Source organism: Spermophilus citellus (genome assembly GCF_964194105.1).
Source record: "Spermophilus citellus genome assembly, chromosome: 15".
Classification (NCBI taxonomy): domain Eukaryota; kingdom Metazoa; phylum Chordata; class Mammalia; order Rodentia; family Sciuridae; genus Spermophilus; species Spermophilus citellus.
In genome coordinates, this window is record NC_138195.1 from 78,639,024 (window position 1) to 78,652,141 (window position 13,118).

Below are 13,118 nucleotides of genomic sequence, written 5' to 3' on the forward strand. Positions count from 1 at the left end.
CTGACCCTAAGCTACATTGCAAGCAGACAAGCATTCTGCAGACCTGCCCCAGCAGATGTCCTTGCTCCTCCTGTCCTGGGCCTGGGTCCCTCGAGATTTCCATTCAGTACACGTATACACGTGTGCTAACAATGTGTGATACAAAGTTCCATTCTTAGTATCCCACTGGTATTTGGAGCTGTTGATGTTGATCCAGGGCCAAATCCTATTCTCAGCAGTAGGTACAACACCAAGAAGATCACTTCTGGCATGTAAGTTTCTCCATTTTGCAAGCCACATCCATGTGCATTAGTCTACTGCTCTTCAAACCACCCTATAAGTAGGCAGAAAAATTTATACCAGTTTTGCAAATGGGTAAACTGAGTCTCCAGAAATCTTAAGTGCTTTGCACTAAGTCGTACAGCAAGTCCAGAGCTTTCCAGGACACTAAGCACCTTCCAAGCCCAGTGCTTTGAAAGTCTGGGGAGAGGAAAGTGACATCTCACAAGAAATCTGGGTGGACTTCTTGGAAGAGGTAACATTCAAGCAGAGTTTTTGTAAAACAAATCAATGTAGAGTAGGGATTATCAAATGATGGACTGCTGGCTATACCTGGTCCACCTTCTGCTTTTGTCAATAAAGCTTTATTAGAACACAGCCTCCCTCATTCATTCACATATTGTCTATGACCACTTTTATACCACAACAGCAGAGCTGGGTAGCCGTGATAGATACAGTGACCTGCCAGGTCTGAACTATTGAATACTGAGTTTGACCCTTTATAGGAAGAAGCTCGCAGACCTCTGCAACAGATGTTTCCATGCTTGGAGGAGGAGTTTGTGGAGGTTGTGACTTACAAGATAAGGAAATTCACAGCCCCTGGTTAAAAGCACTATTCAATTGCCTAGAGTGACTATCTTTTCTAATCTTAATAATAGCAAATCCGTACCTGGTGCTGATTGTGTGTCAGACAGTATTTCAACTGTTGTACACATAACAATTCTTTATTATTACTGCCATCCCCACTTTATAGGTGAAGAAATAGGGACACAGAGATCAAGTGGCATGGCCAAGCTTGCCCAGCTGGCATGTAGCAGTCAGGGTTTCTGCCAGGCAGGGCACACGAGAGGCTGTGTGGGGATGCCCCTACATGCCGCATCTCACACCCTTGGGAGTCCTGGGCATTGAGTCCCCCTTTCCTCAAGGAGGCATGGCACCTGACGGTCACGAGGGCCAAGGGGCTGTAATAAGAGCCAGCTGTTTCTTTCCACTTAGGCGTTTTCTTACCAATTTCCTGACAGCCTCATAAACCCTGATGTGTGGTGCCTGCCACTCACCTGGGAGCACAAAATATTTGCAAGGTGGTGACTCTCTTTTGATGCACTGGCCTGAGGAGGAGAGAAGCTATGACCAAGCAAAGGCTTTTCCGGAACAGAGACAAAGTGCTAAAGCCAGGATGCAGTGATCTAAGGCAGAGTCACCAGTTGAGTCAGGCAGGGAGGGAGGCTGTGCGGCCTGTCGTGACGCTCGGAGACTAGTCAGCTAGGTCTTGAGGACATCTCACACCTACGGAGGTTGTCGGGCTCTGCTAAAAGCTACTGGAGATCAGTTGGCGAGGATGAGACATGGTGACACCCTCCTCATCAGCACCAATCAGCTGCCTTCAGCTGACTAAATATCCTATCACAGCTTACTTCTTATCTCCCTGCAAAGGTGATTGGTGCAAGAAAATGAAGTACCTGGTGTTTGTCAAAAGGAAAAAAAAGAAAAAAAGAAAAAGAAACCATTCTGATCATTTCATTGAGGTGGGCGGAAGGAAGGAGGATGTTCTGCCGGAGTGTGTTTTAAGAGGAAGCAAAGAGCAGATAGGAGCACGCGCCCACCTGCCAAGGTGAATGCACCTGTCCCTGGGCTGCTGTGGTCAGATTCCATCCTCTGCTGCTGGGGTAGGGGGTGTGGGTAAAAAAGCCTGCGGCGGGGGTCTGGTCTTCATTGGTATCCTGCTCTCCACTCACCCCCTGCTTCCCAGGCAGCCAGCCTGGGCAGAGAAAAACAGTGCTTCTTTGTCACATAAATCCTTTGCCTCCCCACCCGACCAGCCCCAAACTGAGAAGAACAAGAGAAAGGAGAAAGAATAATCGATCAGGGCTCCCTGGCTCTCAGGAGATAGTCACACACAGCATCAGTCAGGGAGTCGTGGGAGTGAGGTTGAAAGAAAAAAAATAAATAAAATGCTCTACCCCAAACTAAATGGAATGAAAGAAAAAAATACTTGGGTATGAATAACAGGCTGCTGTCTCAAGACAACTCCATTATCTGGAGGTGAGCCCAGGGGGCAGGAGAGGGAGGAGCTGTTTCTGAGTTTCTTAAGTCATTCCTGGTGTGTGCAGCCCTCAGGGGATGCCCATCTCGGCCATCACCTTTGGACCTTGGCTGACAGCCCCTAGCACAATTGCTGGTGAGCTGGCTGGCTGGGGGGCTGGGGGTCCTTCTAGCTCAGAGAGCTGGACTCCTGAGAACAGGGCAGAATTCCCAGAACTACAGAGAACCTGGCGTGGAGGTCTGTGTGTGCTCCCCTGGAGCTTCTGCTCTGAGGGGCTGGGCCCAGTTCGTCTTTCCCTTGTGTCCTAGAAGCAGCATGCAGATCTGGCAGGGATTTCAGGAGTGAGCTGGCCAGTGGTCATTTGCTCCATGTGCCTCAATTCAAAGGACCAGATGCCACCATTCATTTGAATCAGCAAGTGATCATGGACAGCCTCTGTGTGCCAGGGCAGAGGCACCAAAAACCCAGACACTGCTCACACGGAGTTTCACAACCAGGAGGAGTGAAAGAAAATAAAAGAGAATACGGAGACAAAAAAGAAATGGAGACAGAACAGAGCTGCCATGCTTTATGAAGCTGCGGAAGGGCATATTTTCAAGAAGAAAATGGCAGATGGCTACAACAAGGGTCTGAGTTTTATAAGGTTTAGCAGGGCTGAGTCATAGAAGGAATTTTGTTGGTTGCTTTTGGTGGGTTCATTTAGGGAGGGCAGGCAAACATTTGTAGATAAGGGGAATTGTGAAAGGCCAGAGTTCTTTGTTCCCTTTTCCTCCCCTGGGTTGTGATTTTCCATATCCTTAATTCCAGACTCTAAAAGGAGATAATGAATCGTGGTGTTGATATCATATCTATCTACTTCCTGGTGAGAAGGAGAGGAGTAGGGGATCCCCTAATCAGAAATCTGGAAGAGAATATGGAGGTGAGGGATGCCTTGGGTTCCCATAAGATCCCAGCAGTTGTGGCTTGAGAGGAGTGTAGAGGGAGGGAGCTTCAAAGTCATCACGGGGACACCCCCTTTGTGTGGCTCAGGAGGGTCAAGTTGTGAGTGTGGGAGGAGAATATTTTTGTCATGTTCTTGGGTGGTGGTTCTGGAGATGGCAGAGACATGTTCTGTTAGAAACCTCTGGAAAAAAATTAATGAAACATGAAAGAAGGGTGATAAATAAGATAACCAGGGAGCGGGGGTCATAATGGGCCAAATACAGGTCAGGAGTCCTTCCCAACATCCAGGGGTGGAGGAGGGGGTTGCTAGATGAGCAACTTGTTACCTTAGCTTTCTTATCTTATCCCTTGCGATTTCTGATTTATTAACAGAAAACAGCATTCTTCTTTCAGACATATGCATACCCCCCCCCTTTTCTATGAGAATTAAATCTAGACCTCTCCAGTTTTGAAGGCAACTGCAGTCAGAGCGTGCAATTGATCTTGGATGTCATTAAGTCGGGAAGCTATATTGTCAAGTGATTCCCTAAGCGCTCTGGACGGCCACTCAGACTTGTCTAGGGATACCCCAAGAGCAGCAGTTCTTGTGGCCACCTCTATGAAAACTCCAAGACCCGGGAGGATGGGAATCAGGCCTGGGATCCGCCTGCTGCGATGGAGAAACGGGTGGCAGGGATAGGGATGACAGAGGCATCCTGGGTGGAGGATAAAGGGGAACTGCAAATGCTAGGGTACAGATTCCCGTCCAGTTTGAGGGAAGGCATAAGTAGGCCCAGTCCCCACATATGAAGAATATTCCCTGCTTACATTCCAGGCATCCCCAGGATGTAAAGCAGAGAAGCAGTTCTGTTCTATCTGCATTCAGCTCCCAGTCAGGGTGGTGCTTAGCTGTGCTGCTGTAAGTGGTTGTAATTTCATTTGCAGTGGTGGGAATGGGGCCTTCAGAGGTGAGTCTTCCCATATTTCCGTAGAGGAAAAGGCAGTGAGGGGACGAGGTGGGAAGCCCTCTGCAATGGTTGTTTTGAAAAGGTTCGGGATAGGATAAACCATAAAGTGGGGTCCCCTGGTATGTGGGGGCTCGCCCTTGACAAAAGCCTGATGTTGTGGATGTGATCAGCCCTGATATAACCTGAAATGAGGTGCATTGAAGCTGGTCAGTGGGAGTTCCTTGAGGCCATTTGGTCTGAGATCCTCCTGCAGTGGTAGAAGAAGAGTTCTTAAAGGTACAGGGAGTGGGAATAGTTAGGGTGAGGAAGCAGTTTGAGTAAGTACCCAAGGGGTTTCCTCCCTGAAAAGAAGGCCAAGAAATGCAGTGGGGGGCTTGGATTTGAGGAAGACCTTGAGCAATATGGCTGAGAATGGGGAGCTTGGTACAGAGAGTGGATGAGCATGAGTTAAATTGTTAGGTGAGGGTCTGGAGAGTTTGTTGGCCATTTCAGGGGCATTAGATTATTTTTTTTAATTTTTATTTTTTTGAGGAGAATATAGAAACCTTGGATAGATGGTGATAGGGCCTCATGGAACTGGTAGCCCAAATGTTGGGGGGGGGGCCACAGGTGTGAAGAGCCATTTGGTGGAGATAGCTTGAGTGCACACCCAATAGGCTGCCCACGCTGGGTTAGCCTCAAAGAGGAGGGTGGCTGAGGAGTTGGTAAGAGGGAGTTCATAGCAGTGGCCACAGAGCTAGGAGGCGGGGGTTCGTAAGGGATGAGGCTAGTCCAAGTAGAGCATAAGAATGAGACAGAAGTGAAATAAGGTAATTTGAAGGTGGGGAGGAGGAGAGAGGGTTCCTTGGAGCCACAGATCGGTATTCCAGGAGAGGAAAGATGGAATGAAGTGGGATGTCCTTTGAAGAGCCAGTAGAGGGAAGGAAGTTAGATCCATATGGATGGTGGTCAACAAGAAGTAGAATTCTTCGAGTGAGAGCATTTAATTGTTGGCTCCTTCCTGCTCAGGCATGGGGGAAAGATTTTCAGATTCCTTGAAGACTGATTGAAGTGGGGCCTGTGGGAATAGATTGGCATATGTAGGGGCAAGTTTCAGACTGATCTGATGAATGTAGGAGTGGTGGCCTTCCAGTTTGGCTGCAGGGGGAATGGTGAGGATTACCTTGAAGAGACCCTTCCATTTTTCTTGGGGTGGGGGCAGAAGGCTGGGGAGGAGAGAGATATACTAAGTCCCTATGGAGATAGGAGGGGGTGCCTTGGAGATTGGAGCTGGGGAAGTTGGGAGTGAGCCTATTTCCAAAGGGTTGTTCTAAGATGGGCTAGGAGGGGGTTCGGGTTCATCTGCTATTTCAGGGGCAGTAAATGAAGAAGAGTGCTGGGAGTCAGGGCTTGATGTAAGGGGCTTGTGGAGCAGGGAGTTGGTGAGAATTAATTATACAGCAGAGCAAGGTTGACATAATGAGGCCTTGAGAGAAGGTAAAAGAAAGCCCAGAGGTAAGGAACCTGAGATCATTTGCCATTTTGTTGGAGAAAATAGTCTAAGTCTTGGAGGATTTTTTGGGGGGGTCAAGGGTCCCAAATTTTGAATTCAGGCCACTGACTTGGGTTGTCTAATTTATACTCTGCTCAGATCTGAGTCCTCAGCCTAACAAAGCATTTACTTTTGAGATCAGATTGGAAGTGGAGGATTTTTAATTTTTTTATGAGACATCCTAAGGGGGAGTCCCCTGGTATAGACTGGTTAGCCCCCATATTGGAGAGGTTTGACGGGGGTGGCAGTCGAAATCAAAGTGTCATTTGATTTCTACTGTCACTGGACAGAACATTCCACCAGGGAATGGCAATCCCAATAGTGGAGGGCCCCAAGGGTCTAGATGAGCTGAAAGGCGGAAGGTCTCAGACAGGGCACCTCTGTGAGGGATGGGAAGGGATCTTACCTCTATGACGGATTGAGAAGGCCAGTATTTCATGTGGGAACAAAATGGCAGAAAATGGTTCCCCATATGGAGGTCTGAATGTTCAAGAAAAGGAAGGAATAGGAGAAGATAGGGTTAAAAAGAGGATGCCTTCAACACAAATAAAGGACCCAATACAGGTTCTTGATCCATCCATGTGGCAGTAAGGCAGCAAAAATCTAGCCCAGGAATGGGGTCGATTTAGGGTCACATACTGGCCACCGTTTAGCTATAGTAGACTTGGAGGGTATGAACGTTGCCAAAAGCTCAGTCCTTGTCCCGGATGCCAATTCAATAACGAGGACACGGTTTTGAGAAAAAAGAAAAAGATGGTTTATTGCTTTGCTAGCAAAGGAGAAACACAGGGGACTCCTGTCCCAGACGCTGGGATTCTGCCCATTGGCAGGGACAAAGGGCTTTTAAAGAGGGGACTCAAACCTCCATTCCACATGTTCTCTGTTGGAGTTGTAACTCACTTGCCAGTTTGGGAGATAGTTATATCTGTGATCTTCTGGTACCATCCCCAAAGTCTGGATTACTTTGTCCCTAGGGTGAGTGTGTGCTCAAGGACAAATAACTCTGCCTAGGACGAGGAAGAAAGGTAATTCAGTTTCCCCTGAAATTAGGAAGGGGAAAAGGTTATGGAGGAGCAGGGAAAGAGGAAGAGAAACATGTCCATTTTAAAAATAAGTTGCAGTAGCAGAGCAGCAAGGGCTATATTTAAAGCCTAAAGTGGACACTGTTACATTCCCATTGTCAATTTGTGCATTCCATTTCTATGGAAAAATGGGCGACAATATCTCCAAGCTGCTTGCTGCTGAAAGAGGGTGAAGTTGGGAGAAGTGACCCAAAGTCCTTGTTTTCTCAGGGGGTGGGGGGTATGGACAGTTCAGGGTATTCAGCATCAGAGCAGCCCAGAGGTCCACACTGGCTGATGGCAGGTGACTAAACAAGGCACACATAGGGCAGAGATCATGCTAAGACAACAATAAGCAAGACAGTGAAGCATTATTTTTTTTTGTTAACAATTAGCATAAAAGCAAATTAGTATTTAAGCCAGTCCTTAAAAACCATAAAGACAGTAACTCATAATCATATCAGTGAAAAATAGATCCAGTTTATCAATGTAGGAAGTTAGGAAGATTTCTAAGTCTATGAGATCCAGGCTCAAATTAATTCAGGACAAAGTTGAGTCTCCAAGTCCTTTGTGATCATTATTATTAGATACTCCCTCACAAGAACACTTCCTTTATAGCCTCCAGGTTTACTTAACTTTTTGGTAGGGCTGACCCAAGTGTACATCTTAAGTTTCATTTTAGAAAACCATTGTGTGTGTGTGTGTGTGTGTGTGTGTGTGTGTGTGTTTAATATCCATGTAGGATGGTGCTCAGGCTGTAATCTCCTACCAAGTGTTTAAGACCAAGTAGATCAAAACTGATCTTGTTCCTATCTAGTCTTGAGAGTCAGCTGAGATTCCTTAGAGATCACTCTTGGGGATGGGTTCAGAGCATCTTGGCTCCTTTAGCTTTCCTCTACCAGTGGTGCCACCTGCCAGGATGGGTCAGGTAGGACTCTCTCTCTCTCTCTCTCTCTCTCTCTCTCTCTCTGTCTCTCTGTTGTATCCTTTAAATAAAACTTTTTGCTCTTGTCTTGGTGTTTCTTGGTTGTTCAGTCGTCAACACCAGGGTACCAGGGACCCGGATCCTGATTCTCAACACTGGTATCTCTCTGGTCTCACGGGAGGTTGTAATTTTCCATATCCTTTAGGGGCACAGACACCGGAAACAAATACATGCAAAACTGAAAAGGACTGTACTACGCAAGGGAAGAGCCAGGTGCTGGGTGGGAGGTACAGGAGATCTAAGGGGGTTGGGGGCTCAGAGGAAGTGTGAGACAGCTGGGCAGTGATGAGGGTGGGGTGGCGGAGGCTGGGGAGGCAGAAGGCAGCCACCTCCACAGCATGCAGCTTGGGGCGCTGAGTGGGCAGGAGCTCAACTGGGCCCAATCACATCGGTCTCTTCCCGGGATTTCCCCAGGGCTCCGTCTCCAGGTGTTGAGTAGAGCAGCCCCAAGTTCTTCCTCAGGAGATTTGCATGTGTTTGTTGACTATTTCTCTCTCCTTCCTTTATATTTCCCAGTACATTTATTTATACCCAGACCTGCAGCAGTCTTTTCCTGTCTGCATTTATGTTTAAATGCCATCATTTCTGCCTCCCCTGAGCTACACACATTAAGCAAAAACATGTCTGGGAAACAGAAAACACAAGAAAGACCCTGTGAGGAAGGTCTACCTTGGAATCTGCTTCCTTGGAGACGCCACCTCTGGCGCTGAAGGCAGGGGTCACGGTGAAGGAGGGGAGTCGTGCTGGATCTGGTCCTGACCTTGCCCCAGCATACTGGCTGACCTTGAGCAAGTCACACGCCCCTCTGGCATGCTCTGTGCACACGCGTTGTTGCCTCATCTGTGGAAGGAGAGGAACGTGCTGGGCCAGGGGTTCTCTACCTGGGTTCTACAGATGGGCTTTAGGGTGTCTAAGAACCCTTAAGATTGTATGTGAAATCTAGCGGCCTTGAGCATCTGTGTATTTTTCCAGGAAGGATTCCAGGGCCGCCATTCAATCTTAAAGGGAACCAGAGTCCATCAAAGATGCACCTGGTGTCACCTGCCCTGGGTGTCAGAGCTTTCTGGATGGACTCTGGAGACTCTTTGGAGGTGAAGAGAGCAGGGCGGTGCCAGGAGTGTTCTGGCAGGGAGGGGAGGCCAGGTGAAAAACAGAAAGTGTTGCTGGGCCCCATTTCTGGTACACAGCCTAGGAGATACAGCCTAGGAGACCTCTAAAGAGAGATCTGAATCTGAGGGGTGTTGGCAGGTTGTGATTCCCCTTCTCTCCTTCAATAAATATTCACATCTGCACTTAATGTTGCTTTCATAATTTTAAATTCTTTTTGTGAAGGAGTGTCCCAGATTGCAAGTGTTTGGACTTGACACAACCTAGATCTATTCCTGGGTTCCAGACAAAACCAAAGCTAAGGTGACCCAGTGGACATAAGCACTGGCCAGCCCGCTGGGACATCCTGCTTTCTGCCTCTTTTCCTTTTCTTCTTTAACGTGGATTTCAGGGAGTTGGGAGGAAATGACCTGAGTGAGCCGACCAGCTCTGTGGGACAATGGCACGATATTTTTTGACGTGGGAGTGGCGTCTGCTCTGACTCAATCGGGCCCAGCCCAGGGACAACACCTCCTTGAGCAGCCGCTGCATTTGGTTTCAGGCAGGCCAGCTGCGTTCTGCATGACCGAATCGGACACCTCTCACTTCCTCTGTGAACGGAACTTGGTATTCAGATGACGCGCGAGGCAGGTCACTTGTGCAAAATAGAAAACTCCACCTTCAGACTCCAACCCCAACCCCCTGAGGCCTAAAAAAGAAAAAAGAAAAAACTAAACAGAAAAAAAGCAACACCTGAAAGGAACTGAATTTCACACAAGAAAAGACTTTTTTAAGAGTCACCAGTGCAGGTCTAAGGACTGGCAAGTGGCTGTGGTGGGTGCCTGAGGCCTACAGGAATGTAGATCAACACCTTCCTGGCTGTGTGACCTAGACCGGTTGAATTAACATCGCTGAGCCTCTGATTCTTCATCCTTGAGGGGACAGTGATGCATGTGCTTCTGGGAGGCATAAGAAGGGTAGCATGCAGCAGGACTGTCCTCCTCTTCCCAGGGTGGCAAGATGATCCAGCCCCTGGCCCTGCTGCAGGGTCAAGCCATGAAAGCACCTTCCAGGAAATGTGTCCTGCTGGCACCTTCTCCCACCCTGCGTGAGAGATCAGACAGATATTCCAAACCCTAGCTCAAACTGTGTGTGTGTTGGGGGTGGGGGATGGCCAAACTGTCCAAATCAGAGGGAAACCCAGTCTCCATGGGAGTCCTTGGGTCCCAGCTTCCCAACTTCTCAAGGTGCACAGGGGACAGATGTTTTGGTCTCTGGACCTGCTCATTTCCTTCCTGCTCAAAGGCTCAATAGCTGGACTATGACACACGGATGAACAAATCCTCCAGGAATGATGCTCCTTTGAAGTTCTTGGCTGAGTTGAAATAAGCAAAATCGGAAATATCCGTAAGTCACGGGAGAGGAGTGGTTTGCATCATCTGCCTCAATGGTGAGGTTTCTGCTGGGCCACAAGCACCCGGCCAGGCTCTGAGCTCTCCTCCCACAGGTTCAGTTTGTCTGGAGACAGCTGAAGATAAACAGGCAGTGTGGTGAAGAGTGAGAAGTCAGAGATCGCAGACTGCGCTTCCGGACTGTGTGAACTTGAACATGGGCATGTTGCTGACGCTCTCTGAACCTCAGTTTCCTGTTTAGCGGAGACTTTAATACCCACCTCAGAGATGTTTTGAGGGTGAAGTGAACACTACCTAGCACAGTGCCTGTCCCATAGCACGTGCTCCGTGGACAGCATGGCCTCACCTTTTCTTTCTAAGCCCCATCTGTGCCTGGCTGCACTGTGCATCCCACCAGCCAGAACTGAGCAGTGCGCAGAGGCCTCGCCCTCCCTCTCTGCCACCCCAGGCAGCCTAGGAGGTCTGTGCATCCCGTTCCTGTTTCTGCCACCCTCAGCCTTGCTCGTCTCTGGTCCAGACTCTGATAGCCACCTCCTGTCCAGATCGGTCTTCCTACCTCCACCCTTGCCTTCTCCCATCACCTCCCCTGCTACTGCCAGGTTCCTCAGCCCCTGCAGACCTCTGAGACCCTCCAGGATGGGCTCCTGCGTCCCTCTCCAGTTCTTCCTTCCCCAGTGCATTGGGGGCTTTGGTGAATCAAAGCCGTTCCCTGTAGCCCTCATGTGCTAGCCTCAGTCCCTCTTTTTGACCTTTGTCTCTCTACCCACTGCCGCAGCTCAGATTCCAAGGCTTGGTGTAAGCATCCTGTCCTTCACTGACTCTCGCCAGCTGCCTGCTGCGATGTTAAGCTCAGAAAACGACAAGAAGGGGCTGGGGTTGTGGCTCAGCAGTAGAGCACCTGCCTGGCACCTGTGAGGCCGGGGTTCCATCCTCAGCACCACATAAAAATAAAGAAAAGAAAGAAAACGGCGAGAAATCACTCAATACAGAAGTAGTTTTCATGTAAAGGGTAGGATGGCTCTTTGACCTTAACGATCAGGTTCCACACTGGACAGCTCTAGAAAGAGAGTATGCTCCCAGAATCTCTTTATTTTTATAGGGGGAGCCCACAAAGGAGATTCAATGGAATGTTCTTCACCAAATAAGGCAGGAGACAATGTTTCCAAGGTGGAGTCTTGCTTGGTGATGTCTTGTGGTCAGCAGATTGATTGACATCTTGGCAAGTCACACCCGTCTCAGGTGCTGTGGGGGAGGAAGAGCGAGAGGAAAGTCACACTTACATCGCAAAGCCCGATGCCAGACCTGTCCCCCATATAGCTCCAATGCGCATAGCTCACACACACAGCCCACGGATGGCGCGCGACAACTGACCACCCTAACAACCCCTTCAGCACTGACCACACCGGTTTTGTCCCCCCCTTTCTGTGGCACCTGGGCACATTGTCCTGATAGCACAGGAACAGATAGGCTACAAGCCAGCTCTGTCCTAAACACATTTGCTCGTGTTAACTCTTTTAATTCTTACAATCTTACCCTAGAAGGCAGAGCACTTTCTCCTCCTCTGTAGGGGATACATTCCAAGACCCCAGTGGATGCCTGAAACCAAAAATAGTTTATTATATAGAACTGGATATTATATAGAACATTCCCATCATCATCCCTCCCTATACATACTTAATCTTTTTAAAAAATGATCTTTTTAGTTATACATGACAGTATAATGTATTTTGACATACTATACATACATGGAGTATAACTTTCCATTTCTGTGGTTATACACGATATGCATTTACACTAGTTGTGTATTCATATATGAACATAGGAAAGTTATGTCTGATTCACTCTACTGTCTTTCCCATTCCCACCCTCCTCCCTTCCCTCCCCACACCTCTCTCTCCAATCCAGTGAACCTCCACTCCCCCCACCCCCACCCCAGGCCTATTGTGAGTCAGCATCCGCATATCAGATAGAACATTTGGCCTTTGGTTTTGGGGGACTGGCTTATTTTATTCAGCATGATAATCTCTATTTCCATCCATTTACCAGCAAAAACCATCATTTTATTCTTCCTTATGGCTGAGTAATATTCCATTATATGTATGTAGCACATTTTCTTTATCCATTCATCTGTTGAAGGTCACCTGGGTTGGTTCTATTGCTTAACTATTGTGAATTGAGCTATTGAATTGATGTGGCTGCACCACTACAGTATGCTGATTTTAAGTCCTTTGTGTATATGCCGAGTTGTGGGATAACTGGGTCAAATGTTTGTTCCATTCCAGGTTTTCTGAGGTATCTCCATACTGCTTTACAGAGGGTTTGCACCAATTTACAGTCCCATCGGCAATGTATGACTGTACCTTTCCCCCCACATCCTCGCCAATGTTTATTATTGCTTGTATTCTTGATAATTGTTATTCTGACTAAAGTGAGATAAAATCTCAGTGTAGTTTTAATTTGCATTTCTCTCTCCAATTGCTAGAGATGTTGAACATTTTTTTTCATATATTTGTTAATCATTTGTATTTCTTCTGTGAAGTGTCTGCTCAATTCCTTTGCCTATTTATTGATTGGGTTATTTGTGGGGTTTTTTAAAAAAATTTTGTTTTGTTTTATTTTTTTGGTGGCAAGGTTTTTTAATTCTTTATATATTCCGGAGATTAATACTCTGTCTGAGATGCAGGTGGCAAATATTTTCTCCCATTTTTATAGGCTCTCTTTTCACATTCTTGATTGTTTCCTTTGCTGTGAAGGAGCTTTTTACTTTGATCCATTTATTGATTCTTGATTTTACTACTTGTGCTTTCAGACTCTTGTTGAGTTTGGTTCCTAAGCCACCAGGATGGAGATTT